Source organism: Muscardinus avellanarius (assembly GCF_963383645.1).
Source record: "Muscardinus avellanarius genome assembly, chromosome: 9".
Classification (NCBI taxonomy): Eukaryota; Metazoa; Chordata; class Mammalia; order Rodentia; family Gliridae; genus Muscardinus; species Muscardinus avellanarius.
In genome coordinates, this window is record NC_137795.1 from 107,087,491 (window position 1) to 107,105,710 (window position 18,220).

The 18,220-nt window shown below is 42.3% G+C and overlaps 1 protein-coding gene across 1 annotated transcript in view; it reads left to right on the forward strand.

Moving 5' to 3' along the window:
- Positions 1-18,220, forward strand: part of CNTNAP2 (contactin associated protein 2) — a gene marked incomplete at both ends in the record, with an annotated part of 1,557,236 nt that overhangs the window by 1,358,843 nt on the left and 180,173 nt on the right. The window lies entirely within an intron of this gene.

Here is an 18,220-nt window from a genome sequence, read left to right on the forward strand (position 1 = left end):
AGGTTAAAAGCAAACACTTTGTAAAACTTTCTAAATGTAATACAGGAAAAAGCTTAGGTATCTTGCTTTGATTGTAGGATAAGTGACATTTTTTTTTTCAAATTTGTGCTATTTTGTAATTCCCACTAGGTCTTGAATAGAACTGATCTTTTTTCGTTTGTGTGTGCTGAGTTTTTATTTCCCATTCTTCAGCACTGACCAGAACTCTAAATTCTGTGAAGTTTGCAAAAGTAACTCTCTACTTTTTTGTTTTTAATAAGTCCTGAAGGAACCAGTCCAATACTAATGTTGTGAGGATCTGGCTTTCTTGGTCACGTTTTGGTCTCCCTTCCAAGAGAGCCATCTCCAACGTCCTTGCTGCACTTCAACATGTCCATGGTCAGGAAGACCTGCCTCTGCTGTGGCGCTTTCCACCCACTGTTGTCTTGTGTGCTCATTTCCAACAGGCAGCCTGGGCCTTGCAAATGGGTCTCACTCCAGACATTCCTTAGCCAGAAGAAATTTACTTTCTTAAATGATCGAGTCCAAGAATCTTAGACTTGATCCTTTATGAGATCCTTTATCACCTATCTTCTAGAAACCCTAGTGTTGTAGAATGGCCTATCTTCTCGATAACTTGGCTTATAGCCTGTCTGCTAGACATAGCCTGTCTCCTAGATCACCCTGGCTTTCAATAGCCTATCATTTAGCTCACCCTGATCTACAATGTTCTATCTTTAGGTCATCTGGCTTATAGACTATCTTCTGGATCACTGTGGTGGTCTAGAATGGTCTGTCTTCTAGATAGGCTGGCTCATAGCCTATATTCTAGACATAGCCTATTTTCTAGGTCACCCTGGCTTTCAATAGCCTATCACCTAGATCACCCTGGTGATCTAGAATGGTCTATCTTATAGATGATCTGGCTTATAGCCTATCTTCTAGATCACCCTGGATTTCAACGCATTCACATATTTTTACCTATATCAACTGTAATAATGCTTGATTTAGATAAACTATCATTATCATATTGTCTAGTTAAAACCAAATCGCAAAGAAATGGAAATTATTCTCATCGGCAGTGTTCTCTGAGCCACCCTTATTTGTCATTTCAATGCATGACCTTCTTGAGAAGTAGGCATCAGCGCAATGAGCTGGTTAACTTGGCCTGACAATGTTTTCTAGCTGTCTCTTCCAAAGGATGAGCTGACTGGGTAAAAGGTAGGCTTTGAAAGTATTCAAGTTCTGTAAAGCAAAGATTCTCAATTCTATTGAATTCTTGGCAGTAGAAGTTAACATAGCTACATTCTGTGTAAATAAAGTGAGATCAGGTGCTTGGTCACTGATAGTAATTTCATGTCCTCAGTACACACTGGGCACAAATTTAGCAAAACGTGGGGATGCCTACAGTGAGCCTGCCATGAGGGAGGTGATAAATTGCCAGGAAGCAAGGCCAGAATGATTGAGATGAGACTTAGATAAAGCAGAGATGACAGATCCCACTGATAATGAAGGGAACGCAGGAGAGAGTGCTGAGCGAGACCTGGACGTGGACACCTCACACTAAAAATTCTAACAAGAAAGTGACTCTCCAAGCTCCACCCAAGGGTAGCATGGCGGATAGTGATGGGGGCCTCCAATTCTGGGGCAGGAGAAGACCCTTTGAAAAACATTTATCATGAAAGAATCTCAAAATGCCCAATGACGTCTATGACAAAATAAGTTTATGACAAAAGCAGAAACCTCTTAAGCACGTGCCATTAAAGCCCAAAGATTACATTTTAATACATTCCAATTCTGAAATCATACAATTGATATTTATAAGAAATAAGTATTTGCAGCCAGCTATAGTGTTGCATGCCTATAATCCTAGTACTTTGGAGGCTGAGATAGGAGGATTGTGGGTTCAAGGCCAGCCTCAGCAACCTAGTGAGGCCCTCAGAAACTTAGCCCAACCTTATTTCTTTTATATTATTATGGTATTTGTTTTTTGTTTTTATTGCCGCATTGTATTAATACATCTTAATGATACATGCACACATCACCCAATCAGCCCTTACCCAGTTCTGACCCATTCTCTCCCCCTCCCTCCTTCTCATGTTTAGCTTAGTGATTGACCTTGATATGTGTGTTAAAGTACATCATGTGCTTTAGAGAGTTTCCCTCTTCCCCCTCCCATCTCCTCAATTTGGTCACCTTATTTGCTCATCTATAGTATCTCCTTCTTCATCTAGAGTTCCTCCTCTGACCCATTTTCTCCCCAGCTTTCGCATATTAGGGAGAGCATCCAATTCCTTATTATTTGTGACTGACTAATGTCACTTAACATAATGTCCTCCAGCTCCATCTATTTCCTGATATTTTTTAAAATTTGGTGCATTGTTGTTGTACATCTTAATTGGGTACAAGATGGCAGAGGCATACATGCGCACGTCGCTTGCTTAGCCCTTCCCCAATTCCCACCCCATTTCCTTCTCATGTTTGGCTTAGTGATTGACTATGTAATGAGTGTGGATCATGCAGAGCAGGGAATTTCCCTCTTCCCTCCTCCCGCCACCCTCAGGTCACCTTATCTGCTCACCTGTGATTTCCTTTTCTTCGTCTAGAGTTCATCCTCTGACTCTGTATATTAGGGAGAGCATCTGATTTTTACTTTCTGTGACTGACTCACTAAGCATCATTCTCCAGTTCTATCCATTTCCCCGAAAATGACGTAATTTTGCTCTTCTTTATGGCTGAGTAATGGTCCATTCTGTACATGCCCCATAGTATTGTACTCCATTCCTCTGTTGATGGACATCTTGGCTGGTTCGATAGCTTAGCAATTGCGAAACGAACGTAGATACGCATGCATTAGATTGATAGTTTGGTTTTCATTCTTTTAGATAGATACCCATAAGTGGTATTGAAGACAGTCTGGAGAATCTTCAGAAGAATGTGAAAGAGTCTGACGTTACCAAAATAAAATAGGTCTTGGGGTGTAGCTCAGAGGTAAAGCATCCCTGGGTTCAAGTCCCAGTACCATAAAAAATAGAAGATAGTATTTTAATATTCTGAATTTGAGACTTTGACGCAAATTTGCTTCATTTCCACCTGTACAAAGGCCTTTTCATCCATTCTAGGGGCCGGTTTTACTTCCCGAGTTTCTCTCCAGGGAGTCGAGTCCAATCAAGTTCAAAGAAAGATCCCAGGTCCCGGCCCATACATGGATGGCTCCCTTAGCAATCCTCAGCCACCACACTATTCTTTCTAATCTTCTGTTCTTTTCCACCCTGGTCCTGTGACCAGCACACAAACAACAATATTCTAAGCTAATTCTACTTTGGTGTTTTCTTTTGCTTTGGGGGAGGAGGGGCTTGTTTGGAGGGGAGCATTGTGTTGTTTTGCTTTTGCAGTACCAGGAATTGATGAACCCAGGCCTGTACACACAGGCTTGGTGAGTGCTCTGCCTCTGAGCTACATCCATTGCCCTTTTTATTATTATTTTTTGAGACCATATTTCACTAAGTTACTCAGGCTGGCCTCAAATTTGTGGTCCTCCTGCCTCAGCCTCCCAAATTACTGGGATTACAGGTGTGCACCATGGCACCTGGCCCTAGTTTTGTTTTAAAGAAAGAGAAGTACTTTTTGAGTTTGTTCCAGTTAAAATAGGGAATCTACTGTTGCAGAGTGGATCAAAATCACTTCAATTCCAGTCTCTCCAGTATTAAAAACAACAGTGGACAATCACATAACTTCCTTGACATTCCATTTCCTTATCAATTGCATCATATATGAAATGCAGTATTCACAGGACTATAAGGATCAGATGCAAAGCATTAATATTATGCAGTTCAAATTGTTATTAAGATTATTACTAAGTTCCTAGAGTTGAGGGTCTCCTGGGGAGAGCCCGGCAAAGTATAACATGTTATCATTCAAACCCCACCAGGAACCCTGCACAGAACTTTCCTATCCACACTGGTGGTGTTGTCATAACTGGCAGCAAAAAGCTAAACCCTTGCACCTATTAACTTTAATGTCTCTGCATGGCAGTGAGATGCATTATCCGGACATTCAAAGATCACAAAGTGCAGGAGGACAGTGGGCATCGGAGTTGTATATTTCATGGCATGTGATGCTGTACTCATAGCTAATCTAACACTTGAATGCCACGGCCCTGATTAAATTCCCATCTCTATCATGGAATTGTCATGAATCATTGGACCTGGAACATTGTTAAAGCAAAGAACACAAGGATGGAGTCTGAAGCATCCTCTGGAGGTTATTATACAGAACTTTAGCAAATAATACTATTTCCAGAATATCTTCTGGAGCTTTAGAAAATAAAAAGTGACTGCTATATGCTAAAAACCTCATCTGAAATTTGCCCCTTATCCCAAGTGATTAATAATTTCTCTGCCTCCTCTGCTCAATTATTGAGGATGACAGCTGCAGTTCAGATTAATGAATCCAGATTTTTCTCATGTCTAAGACAGACATAGGCTAAATATTTGTGCAAGTGGGTGGCTAGTTGCTTTTTCATTTTCAGAATCAGAAGGTAATAAGGCTACACTTAAAATGCTTTCTAAAACTTTACTATTGAAGTAATCTATAAATCCTTTTTAAATAGGTCTACTTTAGCCCATTGACTTTTATATTCCCTTAATAAATATCTTATAGTAGAATCTTATAAAAATTGGTTAAAAACATAAATTAGACCATGTAAATCAAATTAAAGCAGTAAATCCGATTATAAATTTCAAACAAATTTATAATTCCCCTTTTTTGTGTGTGTGTGTGTGGTACTGGGGATGGAACCCAGGGGCATTCTACCTCCAAGCTACACTCCCAGCCCTCCCTATTATTTCAGTCTTTATTTTGAAACAGGGTCTCACTGAGTTGCAAAGGGCCTCACTAAGTAGCTGAGGCTGTCCGCGAACCAAGATCCTCCTGTCTCAGCCTCCCCAATGTTGGTATTATAAGCGTGCACCACCACGCCCGGCTCCCCTTTTTTTAAAAAATGTTATCCTCTGTGGCTTCCTACAATATCCTCCAAATCATAGGCCACATGTGGTTATTATAGCACTTTGTAATTTCTTTCAAAAGTCAAAGTCTAGCTCACAATGTTTTATTCCTATTCCTATAATGAATTTATCGTTATTCACACTTTCATCATTTCTCCTCATTCTCACATGTCATTGGGTTACCCATGACTGTACAGTTACTCCAATTTGTTAAGAGTTCAGGAAGCTCTTTTGTCACAAGATCAAAATCTCTCTTGCACAGGATAGCACGTCCTTTTGTACTCAGCCGACATTTTGTTGAGTACCTCCTTTGATGCCAGTAACTGAGCAAAGTACTTCACACATCTTACCTTATGTACCCACCACAGTAACTTTAAGATAGAGGTCTGGTCATCTCTATTTTGGGAATGAAGAAGCTGAGGCTTCTAGAGGTTACACTTATTATCTAAAATCTCATGACTAGTAAATGGCAAACTGGAATTGAAATCCCAGAGCCCTGACACCACACCTAGTGTTTTCCCACCATATCCACCAGCTTCATCTCCTCCTTGGAAAATATGCACTGGATCAGATCCAAACTGTGCTGAAGAAGACTCAGGCCTGTATGAGGCAGCTCACTCCATAGGTGAACATTACCGACCACTGGAAAGGTTTTTCTTATCCTGTACCACTGCCTCCATTAAAGATGGAGATTGTCTTCATTAAAGAAACAGTAGGTCTCAAGCTCTGGGTTGAAATGCTAGTACCTTTAAAAACTCAAGAATATGTATGCACCTTCTAAATCCCCAGTGTAAGTAGAGTAAGAGCACCTGAGAAGCTTGACACATATGAACTATTCATTAGTTAATGAATTTCATACTCACCTTTACCAAAATCCAAATGGACCCTACAACTCATGCTCAGGGGAAAGGATGATGCCACATGGTCTCTGCCCCAATTTGTAGGTTCTGTTCTTTCAGTGCCCCCCTCCCAGGAGGCCTGGAAGGAACATGGCCGCCTCATCAGTTGTCCAGTATCTAGAGGTAAGTTAGTGAGTTCGAGGAATACTAAATAATACATCTCACAAAATTTGTTTTGAGTTTTCTAACACATCATCCCGCAGAGGATAGACCTAAGCTCAGGAAGTGCTGTGGATAAGTTTCCTTTCTTTGCCTTTTTCCTGGGCTCTCTGTGTGTGCCTAGGCAAAGAAACACGCACACACACACACACACACACACACACACACACACACATACACACACACACACACACACACACACACACACACACACACACACGGGCTTTACCTGTAAGTTTCTAAGTCTCAGATAACAAGATACTGCTTTGTGTTGTTTCGACACCACCACATAGGATGTCCATGACTCTGTGCTAATGGTGGGAAAGACTTCTCTCTCCACTTGATCAGGAAAGAAAGGAGAGACAGGGAGAGTCTGACCAAATAAATTCTTCTGGCACAAGAGACCACTTTAGACCGCTTTATAACAAAGAAGGTGATTTGCAGGGTAAATACAAACCACGCCCTCTGAGTTTCTTATTGATGAAATTCATGCTCTGAATCTCTGATTGATGACGGCCAAAGGATAACAATCTCTCTGTGCTGGCCTGAAGATGCACTATATGTAATGAGCTTCTAATGATTGAAATTCCCAAATCCAAACAAAACATGGAAACTCTCAAAATAAATCTCTCTATCCATCTTTATAGGGAAAGAGGAGGGTGGCCCACTGTCTACTTACATGTCATATAATGGTTACAAAGAGGAATTCAGGCTACAGCTGTGAGCTCAGGCCTCAGTGTAGCCCGAGCTCCTTCATTACCACTACACAGCAATTCTCTGATCACAGCATGAGCTTTCTCTCCTCTGGCCAAAGGATAATGTAAAAATTATGACACAAATAAAATATTTATCCTCTAGACAAGAGTAAAAGAATTCACAAACATAGCCTGCAAGCATACTGGAATCCAAAATGGGCATCTCTCCCATTTTATAAAAATAAACTCTATGAATAAAGACCTTCCCCAGCCCAGCCTCAACTCTACCCATTGTAGGTCCCATGCCCACAACACTACATGGCACACACACACACACACACACACACACACACACACACACACTCACGCATGCTGCCAAACACACCACCACCATTGCAATGAAGAAGAATCATTGATATTTTTTACATCAGATGTTAGATTGGTAGTGATGCCTTCACATGCGGGCATAGCATTACTTGAATTTCTCCCTTCATCAAGCCTCCCTTTTCCCCTTCTCCACCTCCCTCTCCCAATCCCTTCTCATTATTCTACTGGTCTCTCTCCTTATTTATCTAAAGCCTCTTTTGTTTTCTAGTTTCCACATATGAAAGAAAACACACCACCCTTGACTTTCTGAGACTGGTTTATCTCAGCATAAGATTATCTAGTTCTATTCATTTTCCTGCAAATGATATAATTTTATTATTCCTTATGGCTAAGTAAAATTCCAGTGTGAATATTTACCATATATTTAGTTCATTCGCCTGTCGAAGGACACGCACAGGGAGTGGATGGGATCCAGAAGGAGTCATACCATGTAAAATGTGTGTATGTTTGTATCTCATTGACCCTCACTATAAGGTATAAATATAATGAACCAATAAAAGTACATTAAAATAAGTGAAATTTAAAAATTATATATCTGTGATGAGTTCATCACATTTCATATGGAAGAAATTGTTCATTCCATTTCAGACGGAAGAAATTATGGAAGGTTAGGCTAACTTAAGGAATGTGCTCAAGATCAGGTACTCTCCAGCCAAAATGATCTCCTCTTAAACTGCCTGACTTGTCCACCGTCTTTCCTCGGGCCTCTTGCTCCACTAACCAGAGCATCATCTGCATCAACAGGCCTGGGCCTGGGATGAAGGAGAGCCTGTCACCCTCAAGACACCTGAGTGTGGATTGACTCAGTGAGGCTGTGTCCTCACCCAGGACAGCTGTTCTTGGAGGGAGGGGTCAGTTTCAACTACCAAGACTTTAGAAATGCTTGAAGGAGGTGCTTGAGGACCCAAAGGGGTAGCTCTTTCCTAAGAGGCTGTAATTGGGCATGCCAGGAAGGGGCAAAGGCACTCTCTTTCCTTCATGACCTTGCCCGGAGCCAGCCCTGCACAGGCAGAGGGCAAACATTCCTCCTCTTCCCTTTAGCTAGTACCCTTGCTACTAAAACCCAGACTCTAAGCTAATTATGCTAGTGCTGTAATTTAGTTTTATTCCCAAAGAAACCATCTTTAGTTATTGATTCACATTAGAATATTGTGCTTTAGGAAAATGTATTCTGAGTTTCCAAAATCAATTTATATTATTATAATGCATGAGTTATCATTGTGTACATAGTATTAGCATATATAGCATGAACATTTTTCCTTGAAAGCACTTGGTCCTCATACCCAACATTTAAAAATACTGTTTAATATTCCATCCAATGGGTTCTCCAAGATTTATTCAACCTAAATAATTAATAATTAGTATTAATTTAATATTAATATCTGTTTCTCTCAAAATAGGGAATTGGGGATTTCAGTTTCTGTTCTTGAAATTGTTTTCAATATTTTATTATAAATAATACTGTGATGAAAGTTTTTGTAAATGGCATTTTGTATCATTTCATGTGTTACATCACTGATTGAGGATGGATGGCTGGATGTGGAGAGGTAATTAGAAGGTATAAAATGCTTATGGCTTTTCACATATGGAGATAATCCAATTTCTTTAGTACACAGCACCAGCGTACTGACATTTTACACTAAGGATGCCTACTTCTCACAACACTGTCAGCAATGTTGCCCATTGTACATTGTTATGAAAATAATTAGTCAAAAGAGCCTATATAAGAAATGAACTTCAAGAGTCAATTGGATATCACATATCAAAATGTAAACTGTATATATGCCATTTAACCCAGTTACTATATCAAAAAAATTTATCCTTAGAGGAATGCTGGTATTAGAGAAATATATTTATTCACAAGAATAGCCTTTGCAGCATTTTCTTGTGATGATGAAATGTGAGGTAAAAACTAAATATCTATTAAGAGAGAGTTTACTATTTAATTTTGCTATATAACCATTAGAGAGAACAAGACATATTTATTTGCATGAGATGATGGTCATGATACATCATCAAGCTTAAGCAGAATAACACGTAAGTGTGACTGTGTTTACCTTGAAGGGAAGTCCCCAGTCCCATGGAGGGCAGAGGACAAGAAGTCTACTCTCTGGGAGCTGGATTCCAGAGCAAACTGCAGTGGGGACGCTGGATTGTGTCATGGGACTGAGTGGATAGTCTCATGGGGACTTCCAGAGTCCTGGCTGCAAATCTCCTGGAAAGAGGTCTGGAGACACTGCTAGGGGGAAATGGGCGGCCCTAGAGAGAAGGCCGACAGGTACAAATGGACGAGCCCCGCCACCCTGCTATGAGGCCCACTCAACAGCAAGGTCCTGGCCAAGATGGAGACCCTCACTCTTGAGAGTTGCCAGCCATTAACGTGAATTCTCTAACACAACAGAGGCCAAAGAAAAAGGTCAATTTTAGGTGTCAATCCAGATAGAGTGAGAGATAGCCTGACAGCTGGAAGAGCATTGCTTCTGGGTGTGGCTGGAGATGTGTCCAAAAGAAACTGGCATCAAGTCAATGGGCTAAGAAGGGAAGAACCACCCCCCTGGGGGTGGGCACCTTCAACCCGCTGAGGACTCTGACACAGCAAACGAGGAAAGGAACAGCAAATGCCTTCTCGCTTTCTCCTGGATCTGGGACATCCTTCTCCTCGACACTAGAACTCCAGGCTCCCCAGCCTTTGGACTCTGAGACTCAATAGGGGGCCTCAATTCTCAGGCCTTTAGTCTCAAACTGAGATCACACCATCTGCCTCCCTGGTTCTGAGGCCTTGGGACATGGACTAATCCAGGCCACCAGCCTCCCAGGTCTCCAGCCTCTATAATGATCTGAGTCAATTTTTAAAAATTCTCTGCATATATACACACAGATCTCTAACCTATTGGTTTTGTCTCTCAGGAGAACCTTAACTGATACAAAGGAGTCAACATTAACAAAGATAATACTTGGAAAACTATTTTCAAAAACTGAAAAATTATCATTTTTCTTTTCTGTCCCAGTACCTAAGTATAAAATTTTGCTCACAAAATGTAGTGGTTTAAAATAGCAGAGCCAAGCCAAATGTGGTGGCGCACGCTTGTAATCCCCGCGCTTAGAAGGCGGAGACAGGAGGATCGCGCAGGTTCGAAGCCAGCCGCGCTGGCTTAAGAGACCCTGTTTCCAAATGAAAATATAAAATAGGTCTGGGAGTGTAGCCCTAGCCCAAAGGTAGAAGAGCTTCCAGAAACCCCAGTACCACCAAAAAAAAAATGTTAAAATAGCAGAGCCTTATTATCTGTCATAGTTTCTGTGGGTCAAGCGTTTGAATGAACTTAAAGGGACAGTTGTGACTTGGAGTCACTTAAGGGAGGACTAGCTGGGTTTTAGAGTCCCTAAAGGGAGGACTAGCTGGGCCTTGGAGTCCCTAAAGGGAGGACTAGCTGGGCCTTGGAGTCCCTTAAGGGAGGACTAGCTGGGCCTTGGAGTCCCTTAAGGGAGGACTAGCTGGGCCTTGGAGTCCATAAAGGGAGGACTAGCTGGGCCTTGGAGTCCCTAAAGGGAGGACAAGCTGGGCCTTGGAGTCCCTTAGGGGGTGACTAGCTGGGCCTTGGAGTCCCTTAGGGGGTGACTAGCTGGGCCTTGGAGTCCCTTAAGGGAGGACTAGCTGGGCCTTGGAGTCCCTTAGGGGGCGACTAGCTGGGCCTTGGAGTCCCTTAAGGGAGGACTAGCGGGGCTTTGGAGTCCCTAAAGGGAGGACTATCTGGGCCTTGGAGTCCCTTAGGGGGTGACTAGCTGGGCCTTGGAGTCCCTTAAGGGAGGACTAGCTGGGCCTTGGAGTCCTTTAGGGGGTGACTAGCAGGGCCTTGGAGTCCCTTAAGGGAGGACTAGCTGGGCCTTGGAGTCCCTTAGGGAGGACTAGCTGGGCCTTGGAGTCCCTTAAGGGAGGACTAGCTGGGCCTTGGAGTCCCTTAGGGGGCGACTAGCTGGGCCTTGGAGTCCCTTAAGGGAGGACTAGCGGGGCTTTGGAGTCCATAAAGGGAGGACTAGCTGGGCCTTGGAGTCCCTTAGGGGGTGACTAGCTGGGCCTTGGAGTCCCTAAAGGGAGGACTAGCTGGTCCTTGGAGTCCCTAAAGGGAGGACTAGCTGGACCTTGGAGTCCCTTATGGGGCGACTAGCTGGGCCTTGGAGTCCCTAAAGGGAGGACTAGCTGGACCTTGGAGTCCCTAAAGGGAGGACTAGCTGGGCCTTGGAATCCCTTAAGGGAGGACTAGCTGGGCCTTGGAGTCCCTTAAGGGAGGACTAGCTGGGCCTTGGAGTCCCTAAAGGGAGGACTAGCTGGGCGTTGGAGTCCCTTAGGGGGCGACTAGCTGGGCCTTGGAGTCCCTTAAGGGAAGACTAGCTGGGCGTTGGAGTCCCTTAGGGGCTGACTAGCTGGGCCTTGAAGTTTCCTAGGGGGTGACTAGATGGACTTTGGAGTCCCTAGTGGGTGACTAGCTGGGCCTTGTAGTCCCTTCGGGTGACTAGCTGGACTTCGGAGCCCCTTGGGGTGACTAGCTGGGCCTTGGAGTCCCTTGGGAGTGACTAGCTGGACTTTGGAGCCCCTTGGGGTGACTAGCTGGACTTAGGAGCCCCTTGGGGTGACTAGCTGGGCCTTGTAGTCCCTTCGGGTGACTAGCTGGACTTCGGAGCCCCTTGGGGTGACTAGCTGGGCCTTGGAGTCCCTTGGGAGTGACTAGCTGGACTTTGGAGCCCCTTGGGGTAACTCGCTGGACTTTGGAGCCCCTTGGGGTGACTAGCTGGGCCTTGGAGTCCCTTGGGAGTGACTAGCTGGACTTTGGAGCCCCTTGGGGTGACTAGCTGGACTTCGGAGCCCCTTGGGGGTGACTAGCTGGGCCTTGAGGTCCCTTTGGGTCACTAGATGGGTCTTGGAGTCCCCTGGGGGTGACTGGCTGGACTCCTACTCTCCTTACTTTCTGCCATGTTGGCTCCCACTTGTCTGCCAGCGCCCCGTTCATCTCGCCACCTCCCTATGCAGCCTTTCCTCTGCCTGCTAGCTGGGCTGACTCCTCATGGTGGGTTAGCCCTGGCTTCTTTTACAGGACTCATCACAAACAGTAGAGCAAGAGACCCTGTGGTAGAGTTAAATCTGAGTCTGAAGATGGAGTGTTAGGGGATCGATAATGTAAGTCCCAGTCTTAATCCAACAGCCTGAGAACTAGGGTAGGTAGAAGTGGGGGTCCCAGGGCTTGAGAAAAGAGGTATCCCAGCTCGAAAGGACAGAGCTCTTATCCTTCTTCCTCCACATTTATATCCTATGTGGGTCCTCCATGGATTACATAATGCTCACCCACACTATGAGTGAGAATTTTCTTAGTCTACTCTTCCAAATGCTAATCTGTTCCAGAAACACTCTCACAAATACATACAGAAGTAATGTTTTGCCAGGTATCTGAGCATTCCTTATCCCAGTCAAGTTGACACATACAATTAATGATTGCAGAAAGCATGCCTGCATGCCCCCTGAGCACAGGATCCGCACCCATAAAACGCCAGTTGATTGGCAGGAGTCTCTCAAATAATCCTTCTACAATAATAAGGTCAAGCACTGTCTTTTCTGGGAAGCTGTAATAGGTTTGGCCTTTCTTTCTCTTTCTTATATTTGTAGCCTCTGTGCAAATTCCTCCTGGGCAGAATCCTAATATCTTCTCGTTCCTGTTATCCCAGTCCTCAGCTTAGCACCTGGTATGAAGGGTTTTGGTAAATATTTAATGAATCACCTTTTAAACTAAACTTCTTATTCTAGAGATACCTGTTTTTAATGTGAGTTCACTGTCCCTGAGGAGGGAGGGAATAGAATAAAAGAATGTAGGAAACCTACCTGAAGACAAAATAAAATTGATGCAGTTTATTCCCATAGAATTTTTTGTTGACTTCCTGTGTAGTATTAAATTCCTTCCCTATTGCATGAAATTCACAACCTAAGCTATAACTAGCTTTCCAAACTAAAGCATCCCACTTAAATACAGGAGTGCTTTTAATATCACTTTGTATCTGAAAAATGAAATTCTGCAATGGTATTTTCCACTTTTTCTTTTATGATGTTTTTAAATTTTTTTATATTTTAAAGTGTATTTTTTTCTTTTAACAATTTTTTATTGAACATAAATAGTATACATTTAAACTATATTTGGCACCCTCTCCCCTGCCCCCGCCCCCGTTTTCCCTTCCCCCTTCCCACCAATGGTTGTCCAGGTTAACCATGTCTTATTCATAATTTTACACATGTTCAGATGTAGACCCTCATTAATCAAGATCAGCCTTCCTCCTCTCCTATCTTTCCATTCAAACTTTGCTGGTATTTCCCCTCCTAATTTAAAAAATATTCAGTGATAGAATGACTCCAATGTGTAATATTCACCAAGTATTTAAGTCAAAATTTAACTTATATTATAATTGAGACTCTTTCATAAAATCGTTCCAGGCACTTGAAGACCACTTTATTTCTCCTATTTTTATTTTTTTTTTTTTTTGGTATCCCATACACCTCCTTCCTGAGGAATCACTAATATTTTCTGAGCAATTGGACCATGACAAAGAGCATGGCAAGAAGAAAAGGGACTCTTCAGGTATTCAGAGTACACACTCTTACAACTGTGTCCTACTGACCTGCAGAATGTTGGTGGGAATTGAGAAATATTCGACTCATCATCTGACCTGTCCAATCTAATCAGTTTTATTTTGATCATTGCACCTAATCACTATTAAAAGCAAATAATAAATAGAATTTTTCAAGAGCTTCTAGGATAGTATCCCATTTGCACATACATATAAGATTAATTTTCTCCAGAGCTGACCAATTGAAGGATCAATTGATTACTGATCCCAAGGAGCAATCATAAATGGAATTCTCTAAAAATATATATTTTTATTGCTAAAACCCAGCAAGGGAGTACTCTTCAAAGTACATTTCAACAGTTTTACCTCTTAATGCCAAATGAAATAAATCAGCCATTAATTAGACCTTTCTAGTTCCTTAGATAGTCATGCATGGACTAGTTCACTGCTGCAGGATTAGGCTGGGTCCAGGAGTTCCCGGGATCCTAGGATGGGTGGGGAGTAGGAAGGGGACTTTGCCTGCTGCAGACAGTAAATGAAGCCTGTGGGAGGGGTTTGGGAAGGCTCATGGCCAGCACAGGGCCCAGCAGTGGTACCAGCTCCCAACACTCACCCACACATTTCTAAGCACTACCAGTTTGCTCACTCACACAAGAATCTAACGAGGGAAATACTTTTACTAGGCATGTTTTACTAACACGAATGCCAGAAATTAAGCAGTTATCCCAAAGTGACCCAAGTAAGGGTTTATCATGGACAATATCACTGTAATACCTATATGGTTCTCCCTGGAAGGAACGAACTTCCCTTTCCAGCAGCAGGACAGATGTCAGCCACTGGAGATGGGAGCGCCAGCAACATTCCCAGAGACATACTGGCTGACATCTTTCCAGAAAATTCTAGCAGCTTGAACCAGAGCCTTTAGGGAGCAGAAGAGCTCCTACAGGTCAGACCCGTTAGTCTAGGCAGTGATTTGATTACACTTTGACTGCATGTTACTGAAAGTAAAAAGAATGTTGAACAGGAGTTCCAGCTTACATGCCCTTATTTATATATGTAGTTATAAATGTTGCACGTGTACTACTGTGTGGATGTCCATCATAAAATATGCACAAAGTGGGAAAAATCACTCTTTCACACCAAAAACTTACCATAAATTCACTTCCAGTCGCATTCACTTATACTAGCACTGGAAACTGTGTCCCTGACCAAAAGTATATATTTTTAAAATAATTTAGGTTTTGTTTTATTTTCAAGTTTATCAGGATGTCTTGATCTAGAACCCAGTTTTCCTAGAATTATTCCCTAGTTGTTTTAGATCATTTATCCATGGATGGATGGCTACATGAAAAAATAAAAAAGGAAAGTGAGACTCTTGATGTATTGCGTAACCCTGAAACTATACATAAAAATGAAAACAAAATAAAGAACCTTTTGAAAAGCCGACAGTGGTACCCAAGCAAAAGGTCACTGAGCAAGAAAAATTCTCACTAGAATAATTCTTTTAAATGCCATAAACAAAGCCAAAGTGTTAATCCATTCTCTTTAGCACTTTTCATGGCCACACAACAGCCGGTGTGTAACATGAGGCGAATGTGTTCGGTATAAGCTACTGCCAGTGCAGAACACGTCCCATTCAATACTAAAATGAATAAATAAGTTCTTTTTCTGATGATAGCAATAATATACACATACACAAAGAAAACTTAGAGCATTTCAGCAATCCTAAAAGGCTTGGGCCCTCTGACAGCACCCCGTAGTCTATCCTCAGATTACGGTTATATTGTTAAAGCCAGCTGCCTCTTGAAACCAGAACTAGTGGGAGAAGGAGGAGGTCAAGAAAGTCACTTAAACACAGAACCTTAAAACCTCACTTAAAACTACAATCCCCATCAGCCTTGTCTCAACAGTTCCCTCATCCTGCACAGTAGAAATTAGCTCTTCAAAAGCTGTCTGTGTGCTCAGCACTTGGGTTTTCCCTGCAGCTCTAGAAAGGCTGAGCGGCTGTTTCTAGCCAGAGCCACTGGAACCCGAATACATGTGTCTTTTCCCTGCACAAGACTCGAGTGATGGAAATGGTAAAATAAGACTCTTGACTCCCTTAGCAAGGAAACAATATCAAGTGGCGGATGAGACTGGTGCTGGTTGGGTTCCAGAGGGCTTGACCAGGGCTGTGTCTGTGACACAGCTCCTCCAGCCCTGAGGTAGAGGGCTGTTTTAGAAGCTTCCAGAATGGGCAGTTCATAAGCATTTTGTCTTGGTGGTGATAGGATTGGCAATAGGGCAGGACCCAATAAGTGAAAGCCTGATGCGTGTTTTGCAAAGGACGAAGGTGATCGCACCTGGGCATCCTGAGTGGTATTTAACACAAGCATCTAACATGATTAACGGTCTCCAGTGTTTTACGGTGACTTCTCTGGGCACTTTGCTGGAATTTTTTCCCCGATGGAATGCGAAAAGCAAATGTCTGCCTCGGTCCCTTTGAACTCCTTCCTGAAGGAAAGGCATCCTTACTCTATGGCTGTGAGTCCTGTGACCACAAAGGTCCTCCATGAATAGTCACATACTATAATCAGCTTTCAAGAACATTCTGTTCTTACTTCTAGATACTCCTTTGGCCATATTTTTCAGATGTGTCTTTTGAAAAGGTGGTCATCTTTCCGGATAAGCTTTTAGGGACCTGGACTTTCCTGAGAACATTCCAGCCCTACCTAAGCCTTAGGGGATGGTTAAAGGTTCATGGGTACGTGTGTTCAAGGAGCAGAAGAATTAAAGGCCCTCTTCCATAGGAACCATATCCCTCTGTTTGTGGAGGAGAATGTGACATGCAGAGAAGACGAGTGAGTCTGTGGGGAGAAGAACAGTCTCCCTTCCTGGCCAGGCCTCCATCTTAGACATAAGATCAAAGGCTTGAGATGGCCAAAACCTGTGCTTCTGGAAATAGCAGAGAGCCTATGAAGATGCCTCTACCTTTAAAAATCACTGCATTTGCTGGGTAGTGTAGTCCTCCCTCCTGTGGCCTCTTGGGCCACTGGAAGTTGTTCTTAGAGTTCCCTAATGTGTCGAAGGACAGTTCAGAGAGCAAATCCTTGGCAAAATAGGCTTGGCATGTCACCAAGCAACAAATTCTTCCTGGAAAACCATTTGTAAGTGTTCCAGAAATAATGGTATGTGTTTGTGTGTGTGTGTACATTTACATGTACATGCATAATTTCTAGGCAAAAATATATATGCACATGTATATGTATACATATGTTCTGAAAAATCACTTACACATTTTTCCAGAAAACCATTCCGAGATCAATTTTATGTATGCGAAAGAGAGGCATATAAATCCATGGAGAAAGCCCTTTGCAAGCATTTTTAATTTGTTTCATACAAGAATGACTTTATTTCACACAACAGTGAATACATCTATCCTTTTCCAAAGATGTGGTACAAAAGGAGAGGCCTATTTAAAAATCTACACAGGGGAAAAAAATCTCCTAACCCAGGGAAAAAAATATTAAAATGTTGGTTGTCAGCTCTGTATTTGAAGCTGTCTCCTCACTTGAAAATATGAGGTAAAAAGAAAAGGAGATTGGGCAAATGTATCATGTTATAACTTCCCTGGACAAATTACATTCATATCATATGTGAAGACCTTGTTGTGTTGGGGACTCGCAGAGTTCAATTTTCAGAGCCTTGTGCAATAATACAATGAAGAGGTTACGTTCATTATTTCCTTTTTTTTCTTTTCACCTCTTCTCATTTCTACTTCCTTCTTCCTCCTTCCACCAAAGACAGAGTAAATGAACTTTGATAAAAATCCCATTTTCAGGAACTCTGAATAGTTCATAATCCTGAACTTATTTTCCCCAAATGTGTGGATAGTCAATTGAATCTTGTTATTTGAGATGAATCTTTACTTTTTATCTCATATTTTATCTTTTTTAAATAAACTTCCCACAAAAAAATTTAGATAATGATAGAAATACATCACTAAGATGCATTGAATTTTCTTTCTGGGAAGGAAGATGGGTGTAATAATTCTGAAAAATATGGCCATAGCTAACTTGGTCCATGATACCATTAATTAGTGTTAATTTATTCAGGAATGTACATTAAATGCCTACCATGTGCCTGGAAGTTGAGTTGTATTCTGGAGATTCAAGCCAGATAAGACCCAGTGCCTGTTCTCCAGGAGCGTGTAGCCTGCAGTTGATGTATGCATAAACTACCAGTAGTAGTTTAGTTTGAGAAAGACTTTGGAAGCAGTATATTTTGAATTTATTTAATAGAGAAATGAATGTTTAAGTCTAGTTTTCACAGAAACAAGTGATAAACAGTGCAAAGCAGGCCAGGGGATCACTGCCAAACCAGAAAGAAAGCCTGGTGTTGGATATGCACATTCAGAGAAGAGACAGCTCCTGACCCCGGGGGAACACTGCAGTGTTCTATGGTCTGTCCACTTCTTGGATTCTAAATGGCACCATAAATAGCTTTCAGTAAA